General features: G+C 53.7%; 1 pseudogene; it reads right to left on the bottom strand.

Annotated features, from left to right (window-relative positions):
• Positions 1-8948: 8948 nt before the first annotated feature.
• Positions 8949-9064, bottom strand: LOC120589172 (uncharacterized; annotated as a pseudogene).
• Positions 9065-16394: the final 7330 nt, after the last annotated feature.

Raw genomic sequence — 16394 nt, 5'->3', positions numbered from 1 at the left:
TTATTTTTACTTTTGTTGACGTTGCTTTTGGTGGCAGATCCAAAAATTTATTGCCAAGACCAAGGTCGAGGAGCTTACCGCCTGTGATTTCTTCTAGGAGTTTTATGGTTGCAGATCGTACATTCACGTTTTGAATCCATTGTGAGGTACTGTGTGTGTGTGTTGTGTGTGTTGTGTGTGTGTTGTGTGTGTGTTGTGTATGTGTTGTGTGTGATTAACATTATTATTATTGTTGTGTGTGTTGTGTGTGTGTGTGTGTTGTGTGTGTTGTATTGTTAATGTGTATTTGTGTGTGTGTTGTGTGTTGTGTGTGTTGTAAGTGTGTGAAATTGTGTGTGTGGTGTGTGTGGTATTGGCAATTGTGTGTGTTTATTATTATTGAATATTATTGTGTTGCGTGTGTGATTAGCGTGTGTTGCATGTATTCTATTGTTATGTGTGTTGTGTGTGTGTGTTGTATTGTGTATTTATTGTATTTATTATTATTATTGTTGTGTGTGTGTTGTGTGTGTGTGTTGTATTATTGTGTTGTGTGTGTGTTATTATTGTGTATTTGTGTGTGTGTGTGTGTGTTGTCACATGTAGTCTAGCTTTATTCTTTTCCATGTGGCTGTGTAGTTTTCCAAACGCCATTAGTTGAAGAGACTGTCCTTTCCTCCTTCGATATTCTTGGCTCCTTTGTGTACATTTTTAACATCAAAATTAAATAAAAGAATGATCGTCTTTGGTCTTTTAATCGATGGATGTGTGTCTCCACTGGAGGAGGGAGCCTTTGGGACCCAGAGGGCGGCATTGTTCTCCACGTCCGGGACGCATTCTCTCTCCATTTCTTGTCCCCTCTGGACTCTTCTGACCCGTCTGCCTGCATTTCATGCAAACACTTTGTAACTTTGCCTTTTGGCTTAATGCTTGCCTTAACTAGCTCATCTGCCCTACCGCCGTCTGTCTCTGTGACGGGGACCTTTGTCTGCTTAACTCACTGAGTCTCAGGCCTAAATTGAAGCTCTATGCAGATGAAGTGCTTCATAAATGGTTGTCGTGATGGGGGTGGGGACCAGAAATGACAGCAGCAGGAAGAGAGTCGCTAAATCCCGCAGCACTTCTGTTTGGCCGCAGTCCCTGTCTTGGTAGTTTTTGACAGTAAAATCTGCCCTCGTCTGGCTGCTGGTTGGCTCCGTAGGGTGCGGGCTGGTGTCCAAGTTAACCCTCGGGAGGAACCGGGGCTTCCAGCTCATCCGGAGGAGGGGTTTTTAGGTGCAGCTTCTTACTCTCGAGAGCTTTCCTCTGAGGGTGGGCTGGCCGAGTTCCAAGCCCAGTGGCCCCCTGGGAGGAAGCCAGCAGGTTTGAGGAGCAAGCAAACTCGTCCCAAGTACAGGAGCGAGGGGAGGACAGTGTGTGGCAGCCGCAGCGGCGGTGGCCCTGTTGGCGGATGTGTCAGGGGACGTGCGAGCTCAGGGTGGGGGCTCGTGCAGAGACCCCAGCTGTGGCGAGGGAAGCCCCTCCTTTCCCCACACAGAGAAGCCAGTTCTTCAGCCACGGTCCCCTCTCTTTCTGTCGGCTTAGCTCTGTCACACTCGCGAGCCGCTCCCGCTGCAGGGCCTTCGTGCCTGCTGTCCCCTCCGCCTGGAACGCCGTGTCCCTAGATTCTGCCTGCTGGCTCCTTCTGGACGCCCAGGTTCAACAACAATGTCACTTTGTCACAGAGGCTTCCTCCCACCACCCGTCCGTCACGCCTGTCACTCCCTACCCCACCGCCCGCATGGCTTCGTACGGCACGCTCTCCAGTCAGTTTGTTTATTCTATCCACTCTCTGCCCACTTCCCTGGAGCACGAGACCCGGCGGTGGGAACTCGGCCCACGGCCTCCATGCTGCGTCTCCCCAGGCCCCAGGCCCACGCCTGGCACTCCTGGCTGAGGGGACGAATGTGCCCGCTGTGCACCAGGTCACTCTTTCTCGAGATGCCATTCAACACAGCAGGGACACTGCAGATGAGAGTCTCAACCCTGCCGGAGAGCAGAAGGGTTTGTTTGGGAAAATGAAAAAATATATTTTTAAGCTCCATAAACATATGATGAATGCTAACAAGGTATTTTCAAAATACGAACCACATAGAAACAGCTTATGTTTCTGGTCAAATGAAGCTGTAATCAAATCATTATCAAAGCAAAAAAAAAAAAAAAATCAAAATGAGTCAGAAGAGATTTTCGGAAAGATCTGGCAACTTAACTAATGTGAAGAGGTTTTCTTGGTTCAAGTCTTGTTCCTTCTTCTACGAGGACACGATTTCCCAGTAGAAGCCAGGTGAGGTCTCCGCCCAGGGGCACTCTGCAGGGACAAGGAAACATTGCCCGTGACTGTCCACGCTCCCAAGCTAAAGGACCTCCACAGAAAGGTTTGTCTGCAAGACTGTGCTTTCCTGTCCAGCAAAAATGCCTGGTGACTGAGCCCGGACTTGAGGGGGGGTTGGAGGGGGGTCACGCGACTGCAGCTTTGTTCCCAAGAAGCCAGCCAATTAGCAGTCCTGGTTATTATTTACATTCCGTGCAATAGATCACTAAAACTGTGCTGATGATTTATCATTTATATTATGGTATTGTCAGCATAATTTATTCAGATCATGCTGAGATACCTGGAAAATTAAGTAAAAGAGAAAGAAATGGCATTGAATCCAAAGAAATTTATTTCTTAGCCTGCCTTTCTCTCTCTCCCTCTCCCTCTCTCTCCCTCTCCCTCTCCTCTCCCTCCTCTCTCTCTCCCTCTCTCTCTCTCTCTCTTAATGAGGATACATATTAAGAAAAATCATAGCCCAGTTAGCTATTAAATTGTTCCGCGATCATTTGCATTAGAAGTTTACTAGGCGTTCTTTTTTTGGAGGACGACTTGGGCTTTCGCTTGATTTTCTTCTGTATCATTTGCTTTCAGTCTCCTGTTTCAAAGCAAAAGAAAAGTAAATTCAGTTGTCTTAGAGTAAAGTTGTGTGGATTAATACGAGACTAGAGGCTTCTCTTCCAATTTATAAAACGTCCTTATCTGCTGCTTTGTATTGTATTTGCCCCACCCTCTGGGAAATAATTGTTGCTTATCAGAATTAGAGATAAAATATTCTGGGTCACTTGTCTCTGGGGCAACTGGGGAGGCAGCCGCCGAGCTCGAGGCCGGGCCCCGGGCCCCAGTGCGGGCTGTGCCCATGGGCGACACCAGGAACCGTCAGAGCTCTCAGTAGTGGGTGTGCTGTTTCTCACAGTGTGACTCGTGGGTCTCCTTGCCCATCTTGTGCCTCAGTTTACCTCAGGTGGACATGCCGAATGCGGCGCTGGGAAGACGTGAGGGCGGCTTACAGCAGGACTCTGGGCCCACGGGAGCACGAGGAGGCCGGGACTTGGCGACTCTGCCGGCCGCTGGGGCGGCCGCAGGGCCCGCGTCCACCCTGGAGATGACCAGGGGCAGAGGCCTCGTGCGACACTCTGTGTTCACATGTTGGCCTTTTCAAGTCACGGACGTTTCCTGCTTTTGCACATCAGCGTTTTGTTTTTCAAAGCGTGGAATAATTGCTCCTCGTTTTGTAAATCAGGAGTGAATAATCAACAAATGTACACACCATAGGCCCCCTTTACACGCGTGCACACGCACATGCACACGCACACAAACACAAACGTGGTGAGTGCTCACAGCTCGGTCAGGTCGGAACAGAAACGACAGACGAGGCCCCATCACCAAGCGGACCCCGGGCGGTGCCTGCCCGCCAGCCCCGCCTGCCCGCCAGCCCCGCCTGCCCGCCTGCCCCGCCGGCCCCGCCGGCCCCGCCAGCCCCGCCAGCGGCAGCGACACCGTCCGCGGGTGCGAAGGGCCGCGGACTAGGCGTCTGCACGACGGCCGTCATTAACGCACTTAGCCGCTCACGCGGTGGTCCATAATGAGTCCAAGGCTCCCTTATCGACTACTGAGTAAATAATCTGACGTTAACAGGTCAATGATCTGCAGCTGAAATATTCTCTGTCTTTTTGAAAGGGGGAAGGATGAAAGAAAGACAGTTAAGGAACAGGGAAGAACAAGCACCGCCGTCCAGCCACGGCGTCACGGTGGAGCACGGCGCCGAGCCGCCGATCGAGCCTCCGCGAGCTCTCGGGGAAAGAATCGCGCCACAGGCCAGGGTGGCCCCGTCGCGTCCACGGCCTTGCATTTACGTGCATTTTCACCCATGTCTTTGGGTTTCCATCTGCTTTTACCTCGGTGATGGAGACGGGTGAGGGGTGGGCTCCCTCTGCCACCTTGGCGGGGATGGCAGCCCTGTGGGTCTCTAGGTGCGCCTGTCGCTGGCTGGTTTGTGGGTGCCGGAGGGCCCTGCAGGAGCCTGGAGGACTGCGGGGGTGGGCCAGGGGGCTCCGCAGTGCTCGCTGGCCACGGCAGCAGGAGGGGTTGCCTCAGGCCTGGCGAGGCCTGACCCCTGACCTGGGCGGGTGCTCATCCTCTTCCCACGCGTGCCCGGCGTTTGTCACGCTCCGATAAAGGCCCGTGAGCAAGTCCGGCCATTTAGGCAGCTTGACCCCAAGCCACTCAACGCCCTGCCCCGCCTCGGCTGGCCACAGCGCTTCCTCTGCAGAGCCCCACGGGCAGAGCTCGGTGGCCGATGGGGCCAAGACCAGCAGGCCTGGCTGGCCCTCCCCTGCCCCCTTGTCTCCTCTATGGTCTCTTTTGGGGCTGGGTTGGATCGGTTTAGTTCTGTCGAGCACCCGACCCCTGGGCCTCCGTTTTTCTGTGACCTGGGAGCACATTTGCCGCCTGGGCCCCAGCACCCCCGCCTGTGCTCCAGTGCAGCTAGCTTGCCGTGGGTCCGGGCTCCGTCTTCACGCAGAGAGCAGCGAGAGCTTCGGCGAAGCTAGTTTTATGTCACTAGAAGGGTTGTCCTTTGTTCGGAAATTAGGCTTTTCTTAATGTTTCTTAGCATCGAAAGCCTGGGGCTTTCTTTAAAGAGCCTTTGCTGTAGGTAAGGCAATCATGGAGCCGTGTGGGTGTGTGCTGGCAGGAGGTGGGTGAGTGTGTGTGTGTGAGTGCAGAGTGTGTGTGTGGGTGTGAGCGGGTGCGTGTGTGAGTGTGGGGTGTGTGTGAAAGTGTGTGTGAGTGTGTGTGAGTGCGCGCGCAAAAAAAGAGTGCGTGGAGCGTGTGTGTGGCGTGAGTGTGTGTGTGAGTGCGGGTGTGTGTATATCCATCTATCATTTATCTATCTATCATCTATCTATCATCTATCTATCATCTATCTGTGTATCGATCTATCTATCGATCATCTATCATCTGTGTGTACGTATCTATATCTGTCATCGCCCGGCTACACATGTACACACACGTACAAATATACATCACTCGAGATGCCGGAGTCTATGCGTAAAGCTGCAGTGGGCAGAGGAGCAGGAGGCAAAGGAGGCACCTGGAGACTTGGAGGGACAGAAGGTCTGACGCCCTCTGCCTTTTCGGGGCACGGTTCTCAGCCAGCTGTGCGTGTTGGTGGGAGCTGTGGCAGGGGCTATGGCAGGGGCTGGTGGCCGCTGTCTTGGAACCCTGAAAGCGGCCAAGGGTAACCAACCAACTGGCTTCTCTTGGAGTGTGACCCGTCACAGGAAGAATGCCTGCGGAGAGCTGCTGAGACGAGGTTCCCAGTGGGCGGGGGGCTGAAGTTATTAGCGGGGTGCTGCCCGTGCGGCCGCCCCTCGTGTCGGAGCCTGAGCGGGACTGAAGAGTCTATGCATTTGCAGAGAATTCCTGGCTTTTCACACTCTTCCGTCGTGACTGGGCGCGAACGGCTGTGTCTCTGCTGGCCCTGCGGCTTCTTGACTTCGGCGATTCTGATTCGCGGGGGTCGTGTGGCGAAGTCTTGGCCACACGGGTGTGGCGAGGTGAAGGCTGAGTCGTTTTCAGCACCACGCGGGGAGAAGGCGGGGCGGGTGCAGCCTCTGCCTGGGGCGCAGCCAGGGGGACCAAACCGGGCAAGCTGTGCCCAGCTGAGGGACAGCTCCAGGGACACTCAGCATTCACGCACAGGCCCAGGAGCCTTATAGCACGCGGCCGTCGGCCACCTTTGCTGCCCTGGTGGATGCCCTGGTGGAGGAAGGTGAGCGTGTCAGCCAGGCGCGCGGGTGCCGAGCGGGCCTGTGAGTTTTTGTGCTTTTCTCTCTCATGGTCCCCTGCAGCAGGGCACTGTCTCTGCCGTCTCTCCCTGTGTGACGGCTTCAAGCATTGTTGCCAGTGCTGTTGATTAAACAAAACCAAGCCGGTTGCAGCAGGCGGCTCCGAGCAGACAGGAGCAGGTATTGCTAGGGGCGCACTAAGAGACCATTTATCAAAGTTTTATCTGATCCGAGCTCTGCGTTGATCAGTCAGTGCTTATAGACGGCGTCCAGCCAGGCCCTGTGTGAGAGCATCTGGGGCTGGCTTCGCTCCTGCACAAGCTGCGCCCAGGGGGGCCGTGGCCTTGAGTGCCACGGCTGACGCAGTGCGCTTGGGGGCAGGGGCCACAGGGGGTTTGCTCAGAGAACTAGAAAATTTGGGGGTGCCGGTGCTGTGTCGATAAGGACTCAACAGGCGTCCTGCCTGGCATCCTGCCGTTTCAGACTGGGGAAGGGGAGCCTGCGGTCAATTTAAGACCCATGATTAATTACCAGGGACTTCCTTCCACCTGGTGGGATGAGGGTCCCTGGGGAAGGAGGGGTTGGCCCTCCAGGGTTCTGGCTTCTTTACTGAGAACAAGCATTCAGCAGGGGCTGCCTCGGACCCTGCAGGAGCGGTGACTAGAAAGTTTGATCCTAAGGGCATCTCTTCCCAGACTCCAGACTCGACACACAGAAAGACTGGCAGATTTATTCACATAGAAATCAAACGAGAGCTCCGTCTGGGTGGACGCCGCACACAGAGGCACAGAGCAGGTGTCCGACTGGAAGGAAATATTGGCAGTGTCCGTGTTCTAGACGACCCCTCGTGGATGACATGAAGTGGGCTCGTGGTGACAAGACACGAAAAGGTGTATCGAAGGCGTGAAGACAGAACCGGCGGACGAAACTGCAGCTGGAAAGTTCTGGAAGGTGGGAGATAGGGCGAGTGGAAAAGTGCCTGGAGGAGTTGAGAAGGCCAACTCCCAAGCCAGAGGGAGAGCTGAGGCCACAGGTTTACAGGTGGGGCTGCCGGGGGCTTGGGAGCGGAGAGACTGTTTACGAAGCTGTCAGAGCCCCTGACCCCTGCCTGCCCCATGCAGCAGAGGATTATGGAAGGACCGACAGAAGCAGGCGGCAGAGGGTGCACGATGAGAGGGCAGCGGCCGGAGGCGGGATCTCCAGGGGTGGACAGCAGAGGACGCAGGTGAGGGCGCCACTGTGGACGTAGTTCAAGAACTCTTCCCACGACTTCAGGGTAACCGGCTCCAGATTGGAAGCCCAGTTCAGTGGATGAACAGAGGTCCACACGACAGCCCGTCACCGCGAAACTTAGGGGTGACGAGGACAGATGAGAGGTTCACCCAAGGGGAGCATGCATGGTGCTCTCTTCACCGACAGCCCCCCAGGCCGGAGGCCACCTCGGAATTCCCTGCCCCCAAACAATCAACCAGCAGCCCAGCCAAGTCCCCCACGACGAGGTCTCAGGCACCGTGTCTCGGAGAGCTGAGATGCGCTCCGCCGAAGTGACGGTGTCGGCCGGGACAGAGAGACACGCAGAGGGGGCCGCAGACCCAGGCGGCGGGCACCAGGCGTGGGGAGAGAGTTCGCCAGGAAATAGAATTTGTGACGCATTTGAACTTCTTGGGAAATAATTTAGACGTTTGGGGAAAAGCTTGGGGTTGAATTAGTGAAAAGTGTGTGGAAAACTAAGAAAAAGCAAACAAACATCTATACGAACATAAAACTATTGCTCCCAAGGAGATGAACGTTTTTTTCCAGAAAGGAAATGTGATGGTCGTTTCTACATAGCTCAGCGGCGACTGCCATTTCCATGGTCATCAGAACGTCACCGAATACTGAACCGGTCATCGTTACGAAACGGCTCGGTTTGGGGGTAACGCTCGGCAAGGTACTGTGTGCGTGCGGGGACTGGGGGGCCTTCCAAAGCAGGAGGCCACAGGTAATGCCGAGCGGGACAAAGTCAAGGGGCAGAAATGCAGACCCGCCGCTGTCCGACGTGGAGGCAAAGCCCGAAGGAACTGGCTCATGGCGAAAGCGGGCGCCTCCGTGGCGGGGACGGGGAGCTGGGGACAGAGGGCGCACGCAGAACTAATGCTTTCTATGGCAAACTCGTGTTTAAAACAATTATGTTCCTTAAATGAGGGGGTTCGACCAGAAAAAGCTTTATTCGCTCAGTGGCGGATGGATGTTTAGGTTGTTTTCACGACTCGACTGTCGGGAGCGACGCTGAGGTGAGCATGGGCCGCGGGGCAGGCGTTGCTTCGGAATCCTGCTCCGTTTCCTCTGGGTGTAAATCAGAAGTGCGATTGGTGGATTGTGTGGCCGTTCTCTTTTTAATGTTTTTGAAAAATCCACGTTGTTTTCCATGTAGAAGAAAATTCACATTTCTGTTCCCACCAGCTTTGCACAGGGGGTCCCTTTTCTCCACAGCTTTGCCAACACTTGTCATCGCTCGTCTTCTTGATAATAGCCATTCTAACAAGTGCGAGGTGATATCTCGTGGTTTTGATTTGTATATCTCTTTTGATGAGTGAGTCGAGCACCTTTTCATGTACCTGTTTGCCATTTGTATGTCTTCTTTGAAAAAAATGTCTATTCCTTTTGTCAGTTTTTAATTGGTTTTTTGCTTGCGAGTTGTATCCGTTATTTATGTATTTTGGGTATTAACTCCTTTTCAGGTGATTTGCGAGTATTTCCTCTCATTCCATAGATCGCCTTTTCATTTTGCCGATCATTCCTTTTGCCGTGCAGAAGATTTTTATTTATTTGATTTTTATTATTATTTATGCCTACAGCACCTGGTCTTCCTAGGTGGTCTCCCATCCAAGTACTAACCAGGCTCAACCTTGCTTGGCTTCCGAGCTCAGACATCGGGCTTGTTTAGGGTGGTGTGGCCGTAGACCATGACCGTGGCTCCACTGGGGTGCGAACCCAGGACGTGCTCACTGCTGCACTATATAACCATGTTCTGTGCAGAAGCTTTTTAGTTTGATGTCGTCCCATCCATTAATTTTTGTTTTTATTGCCTGTGCTTTTGGTGCCGTAGCCCAAAAATTGTTGCCAGACCAATGTAAACGAGCTTTTCTCTTACGTTTTCTTTTTTTTTTCCTGGGAGTTTTATGTTTTCAATTCTTATGTTTAAGTCTTCAATTTATTTTGAATTATTTTTTGTGATTGGTGTAAGATAAAGTTCCAATTTTATTCCTCTGCACGTGGTTGTCCGTTTTTCCCAACACCATTTACTGAAGAGACTGTCCTTTCCCCATGGAGTGTTATTGGCTCCCTTGTCAGATATTAGTGGACTGTCCATATGTGGGCTTATCTGGATTCCCAGTTCTGTTCCCCTGGTTTATGTGTCCATTTTTATGCCACAACCATGCTGCTTTGATTACTCTAGGTTTGTAGTATAGTTTGAAATCGGGAAATGTGATGATTCCAGTTTTATTCTTTCTCAGGATTGCTTGGGCTATTTGGGGTATTTTGTGCTTCCATACAAATTTTAGGACCATTTTTCTATTTCTATGGAAGATGCCTTTGGAATTTTGATAGGGATCGCATCGAATCTCTAGACAACTTTGGGCAGTGTGGATGTTCTAACAATATGAATTCTTCTGATCCATGACCATGAGATGTCTTTCTATTGTTTGTCTCTTCTTCAGTTTTCTTCATCAATATATTGTAGTTTTCAGTGTACAGATTTCACCACGTTGACTAAGTTTATTCCTAAGTATTTCATTATCTGTTTGATGCCATCGTGAATTGGATTGTTTTCTTTATTTCTTTTTCACGCGTTTTGTTGTTAGTGTAAAGAAACACAACTGATTTCTGCGTATTGATCTTGTATCCCGCAAATTTACTAAATTTGTTCATTAGTTCTAATAGGGTTTTTTTTTGGTGGAATTTTTATGATTTTCTATGTTTAAGATAATATCATCTGCACACAAAGAAAATTTTACCTCTTCCTTTCTAGTTTGGCCATGTTTTTCTCTTTCCTGCCTGATTGCTCTGGCCAGGACTTCCAGTACTGCGTGGAGTAGGCGTGGTGATGGTGGCATCCTTGTCTTGTTCCTGACCTTGGAGGAAAAGCTTTCAAGCTTTCACCCCTGAGTACGATGTTGGCTGTGGTTTGTCAGGTATGGCCTTTATTGTGTTGAGGTATGCTCCATCTATACCCCCTGCACCCAATTTGTTGAGTGTTTTTATCAAGAATGTTGTTTGTCAATTTTTTCCTGCATCTACCGAGATGATCATATGATTTTCATCTTTCATTCTATTAATGTAGTGCATCATATTTATTGATTTACACCTGTTGAGCTATCTTTTTATCCCATAATCCACATCTTTTTATATTGTACGTCCATGAACACATCGGTGTAGCTATTTTTAATATGTTTGCTCTTTAACTTTTAACATAGTATTAAGTAGTTAACACACCACCATGTTACAGTATTAGAGTATTTTTAATACGACTATGTACTTACCTTTATCAGTGTGTTGGGTATTTTCATATATTTTTATGTTACTAATAAGAGCTCTTTAATTTCAGCTCAAAGAACTCCCTTCAGCATTTTTTGTAAGGCGCGTTTCCTGGTGATGCGTTCCCGCAGCTTTTGTATATTAGGGAAAGTCTTTATCCCACACTCACGATGACGTTGCTGGGTAAAGGATTTTCGGTTGATGGTTCCTCTCTCAGCACTTTGAATATATCGTTCCGTTCTCTCCCCGTCTGCAAAGTCTCTGCTGAGAAATCTGCGGAGGCCTGTGGAGCTGCCCATGTGGGAGGACATTTTTCCTCTCTCCACTTTTAAAATTCTCTCATTGTCTTTGATTTTTGACAACTTTGTTATAGTGTGTTCTAGACAATAGCTTCTTGGTTTGATATTTTGAAGTGAGCTATTATTAGCTTCATAAAGTTGGGAGTCCAAGTCTTTCCCCAGCTTTGGGAAGTTCTCAGCCATTATTTCATTAATAAATATTCCACCCCTATTTCCAAAAGAGGTGCTAGGTTTAAAAAGCCCAAGTAAATAAAAATAATGATCCTAGTTTTTTTTTTTCTAAAGTTTTCACTTTAACTTCTATACTTGAGAAGATGCTCAAGCAAGCTGTCAATTTGGAATTCAAGATATTGGGAAATGACAGCTGATTTTCAAAGGCTCGTTGGTGGCAGCAAGGGGAGGCAAGGCCTCCAGGAGGAGCGCGTGAGCCTCTCCCAGCAGCTGGGGAGGCCAGGTGGGGCCTGAGCTGGAGCGGTGGTGACGGATACCACGTTAACCCTGTCCTTTGCTCCATCAGTTGACAAAATTCATCCTTGGCGGCCGAGCGCTCCTCTACACACGCGGTCTGAAGAAGAGGTCCCCTAAAGCGGGGACGTCGGAGCCGGGCTTTACGGGGGCGTCTCTTGGACGTCATCAGGATGCTGGAGGCGCCCTTAGCTGACAAACAGCGCGAGTTCCTCGAGCAGCGGCAGTGTCCATGCTGTTCGCTGACCTTCATTACCTATTCGGTGAATGGCCCTAGAAAGAGCTCGAGTGGGCGTCGCTCTGTTGGCTTCCTGTTTGTGGCTTCTCGTTCTAAGCGATGATAGACTGACGCATTCTTCCTTTCTCCGCCACTGATACTGGCTCGGACTCGGGGCGCCCAGAGCTTGCTGTCCCAGGGCGGAGGGTGCACGGGGTGTGGAAACAGCGTGCTGAGCTTGCCGGGCAGGCGGTGTGGCCATGGTGACTTGGAAGACGCGGGCCCTGCACAGGACGAAGAGAAGGCGGGGAAACCTGAGTGAGGATAGACTGTACCCAAAACAAACCGACCTGGAGGCAGGGTCGGACTATGTTCCTTTAAGCTGGACGCAGAAACACAAAACTCACCTTGCAGTTCGCACGTCTCTTACATTCACCTCTCCCCGAAAATCTCCATTTCTCATATCGTAGGGTTCTCCATTCTCTCGTTCTCGGATTCCTTCCTCCCTAAGTATTTGCTGGGTGCCCACTATGTGCCAGGCCCTGGGGATGGACCACTGAACAGGAGACAGCAGGTCCTAGCCCACATGGGGCTGCCCCTGACGGCGCCTGGAGGACACGGAAGCCGAGGTCAAGGACACACGGTGGTGGAACCCGCGTTCGGACCTGCAGCTCTCAAACCTGCATTCCGGCAGGTGGCCTTCGGCAGGATTGTGCTGGCACATGCCGACTCTTATCTCCCTTGAAGTCACCTCTTAGGGTTGGCCAGCAGACCGTGACCTGCGAGGGGCAGCAGTAGGGTGACCGCTTCCTGTGTCTTTTGGAGCGATTAGCACAGAACTGTACAGCTCCTTGTGACGACCCGACTTGATGAAGACATGGATTATTGGGAAAGCGTCTCTCTTCCGGCAGAACCTAACTGCCTGGTGAGGCTTCGATCCCAGCTCTGGCCCTTGCACATCGGTGGGAGGCGGGGGAAAAGGGGACACATCTTTGCACTGAGTGGGGCAGCGTCGCTGAGGGCCGGGAAGCAGGCCAAGCCTGGCCCGCAGGGACTGGCCTCTAGCAGCTTGTGGCCAGAGCCGTGTAAGCATGTCATTGGGGGTTGCTGGGACAAGGGCACGGGGCCCGAGGGACATGGGCTCAGGGGTGGCTGATTCAGGCTGTTCCTCCAGGAGATGCTTTTGATCCAGGCCCCAAAGGAGGGAGACAGGAGGGTGCCCAGGCACTGGACTCGTGAACAGGAGTTCAGGGGCCACCGCGTCTCATGGCGATGTCACCGTGCCGGCTTCACGCAGGTGCCCACATGCCTGCAGGGGCATGTGCTTGCTGAGAGCACGGAGGTCTGTGTGCCCTGGAAAGCGTTTGGACCCTCTGCAGGAAACCTCGGCAGGGACAGTGACGTGCTCCAAAGCAAGTTGCAGAAAGGTCGCCAGGGCCAGGAGAGATGGGACGGGCTGTAGCGATGGGCGGGAGAGAGCGGCCCTGCGCTGGGCACTTGGTGCGAGGGCGGCGGGAGGGCCGGAGACGCCTCGCACAGAGGCGCCGGGCTCTCCACCGTGGCGGGCAGGCGGGGCTCGCGGGCTCCAGGGCGAGGTTTGGGCCAGAGACGCGGTTCTGAGAGTGAGCGGAGTGTACGTGCCTGGAGGCCAGGGGCGTGGACGCGGTCACTCAGGGAGGGAGAAGGGACCGTCGGAGCAGGAATGCAGGCGACGGTCGCAGGAAGGGCCTGGAAATGGGAGAGGAGCACACGCGAGAATGACCTGAGGAGCTGGGGTGCCAGGAAGCTTCTGGAAGGTGGAGGAGAGCCGGACTTGCGATGATGCTCTCATGCTGGAGGACGGTGCGTTTTCGAGAATGTTCTGTTGTGCTTCTGCTGTACTCACTGTGAAACTCGTGCACCTCATTAAATGTCCTCAGACGCCCCCTAATCTGTGTGCCTGGGCACTGCCGGGGGGCCCCCCAGCATCCCGGCTGGGTTCCTCCTTACTGGAGGTCGGGGCCATGTCGCTCGATAAAGCACAGCAGTCCCCGAGGGGATGGGACGTGCTCGACGGTGCCCGGCGTCACCGGGAACGCAGAGGCCGAGTGTGTGTCGCCGGCTCCCGGGATGGACCCGGCTTTGGGGCACCCCATTCTTCGTCGAAAAGATTAATCTGTAGATAGTTTATTACGGCCGGAAACGCTGCCGGCAGCCGCTGGGAACAGACGGCACGTCCGTAAGGGGCGGCCCAGGTAAATCTGATTTTTGGGGAGACGACTTGGGCACAGTCGTCCCTGTTCTTGCTCTGCCGAGTGGGCCGGCATCCCTCGGTCTAATAAACCCCCGTCTCTCTCTTAGCCCTTGTAGGCTGATAGAAGTATCTCCAGTTATGTCACATTGCCACCTTGGTACAGCCACCCCGGGCCCTGATGACTGTGCTCTGATAAATGCAGAGCCTCATTTGGTTGGTGAGTGATCGAGCGCTAACACTGTTTAGATTTCTTAATATACTTGTATTAGCATGAATAAGTAATGAGCATCCCAGGCTTTTTTGAATATTTGATTGTATCTTTGTAATGGATTTGTGTCTCTCTCTTTGTGCTAATGTCATTGTAACTTTGTTGGTGTCATAACTCCGAGCCTCGGCAATTGATCTTTATCACCCCGTCTCGTCTCGAGTCAATCACCCACCCTCTCCTGCGCTCTGCAGTGCGGTGCGTGCCTGTCTCCCGCACGGCTCCGCATTCCGCCTTTGCCCCGGAGGGGCTGCCCGGCCCCCGCTTCAGGGGCTGCCTTTCCCGCCTCCCGTACAGCAGGTGTTAGGGTTCCAAAGGAGGTGGAGGGAACATCCCCCAAAAGCTGACAGCGCCCTCCTGTGAAACCGGATCTGACCGTCTGTATCCAGGCCTCACCTCCAGTGGAAACCCGTCGACCTGCTCTCTCTGGGGCGGACAGGCCGGGTCTGCCCTCACAGGCCGGATGCCCTCCGGTGGAGAGGCCCCTTCTCTGGGCCTGGACAGGACCCACAATGCCCGTGAAAGCCGTCCTTTCACAGGGGCTCCTGCCTGACGGGACGGAGCGTCAGTCAGTGTCCTGCCACGCAGCGGCTGGACCTATGCCGGGGCAGAGATGCCCCTTTCTGGAAGATGCCTTAGTTTCTTAGACCCGTTGGCACCTGACATCCTGGTTCCCACACCGAGAAGCCAGTTAACACGGTGCTACCAGCCTGAGCCCGCACACAAATGTGGAAACCGGAATTTACGGATCTCTGGATGCCACCCAAGAGTGTCGGGGTACGGCGGTGCCACCGGCTCATGGGGCGGGGAACGTGGCACAGAGGAGCACACTGAGTCTGGGCAGAACCATGAGCACCTTTGAAGTGCAGGCACCTGCTTGGTGCCCTGCGTGCTGCTAAGTCACGTAGGCGGGAGCTGCGGCTTGCACTCGGTCTAAGCGATGCGGGGTGTGCGCGGTGTCCCCAACTCCCTGTCTCAGCAGAAGCCCGGGCAGGGGGGCCTTTCACGAGACGAGAATCGTAACGCGTTCGTCAGATCTCTGATAAACAGATGAAGAGCACTCATTCCTGTAGCGATCATCATCACAAACCCGTTGGAACTTCTGATTCTTTTTCTGCATCCTAAAGTTTTCGGTGCTTAGACGCAGTGTGAGCTGCGAACGCACGAACGGCGTTAGTCTGCTCTCGGCTGGTCCCTTCCGCAGCCCTCTCTGCCCGCCCCCACCTGGCCCCCGGGCCCCACGGGCCTGTCCTTCATCCTCAGCTTCTCACGCGACATGGCGGTGTGCTCCTGGCAGTCCGCCTCCGCGCCCAGCACGGCCACCTCCGTGGGGCCAAGGACCGGGGACGGCCTGGCTGCTGGGTCTCAGGGGTCCTCTCTGCTCTCACTCGTCTGCCTGTCACACAGCACCAGCCTCTGGGGACCAGCCTGTCCTGCCCGATCCCCTCCAGGCCCGGCCGTGGGACCTGGTCTCCTTCCTCGCCCTCCCAGGCTGCCCGGGCTCCCAGGGGCATGACCTGCTTTCCTGTCCTCACTGAACCTCAGCGTGTGGCCGTGTGTGGAGAAAGGGCTTTTACAGTGGTGATCAGGCTAAAGCGAGGCCGCTAGGCTGGGCCTAGTCCAGTACGACTGGACTGGTGTCCGTGTAAGAAGAGAACATTTGGGCACAGTCACACGGGGACACCGAGACACAGGAAGACGCCATCTGCAGACGGGGAGAGAGGCCTCGGGAGGAGCCACTGGCCCGGGCGGGCACGGGGCCTGTGGGCGTCCCTCCTGCGCCCCTGGCCTGAGCGTCCAGAGAAGGGGTGGGAGGGGACCGGGCGAGCGGCTGGCAGGACGTAAAAATGTTTGGAACTTTCTCCAGTCTTCACCGTACAGCAGAAACCCAGGCAGAGGTGTGCCACCTACGCAGAGAACAGGTGACAGGTGAGACGCTGAAAGCCCTCAGCCTCCTGCCTGGTGTCTGGGGCCAGGCTGGGGTCTCAGAGAGTGCAGGGGGCGTGTGTGATCACTGGGGCTCCGGGGGGCTGACAGGACTCGGGCGGGGGTTCCCAATGGTGTCGTCCAGCACAGAGGTGCCGGCGATTTGAGCCACATTGAGACTTTACAAGACACTCTGTGGCCCAAAGCAGAACTTGAGGCAGAAACGGCGTGGGGGTACCTTGGGGTCAGGACACACCAGGAACCCTGGGCCAAGGCTGGCTCCCAGGGCTGGTCTTCTGGGCAAGTCAACCAGCTGTACCTCCCAATGCACAGAGGGAGGCCCCCAGGGGG

Source organism: Pteropus medius, unplaced genomic scaffold (genome assembly GCF_902729225.1).
Source record: "Pteropus medius unplaced genomic scaffold, Ma_sr-lr_union100, whole genome shotgun sequence".
Classification (NCBI taxonomy): Eukaryota; Metazoa; Chordata; class Mammalia; order Chiroptera; family Pteropodidae; genus Pteropus; species Pteropus medius.
Note: the sequence above shows the minus strand (reverse complement) of the source record. Positions and strands in the feature narration are given on the sequence as shown.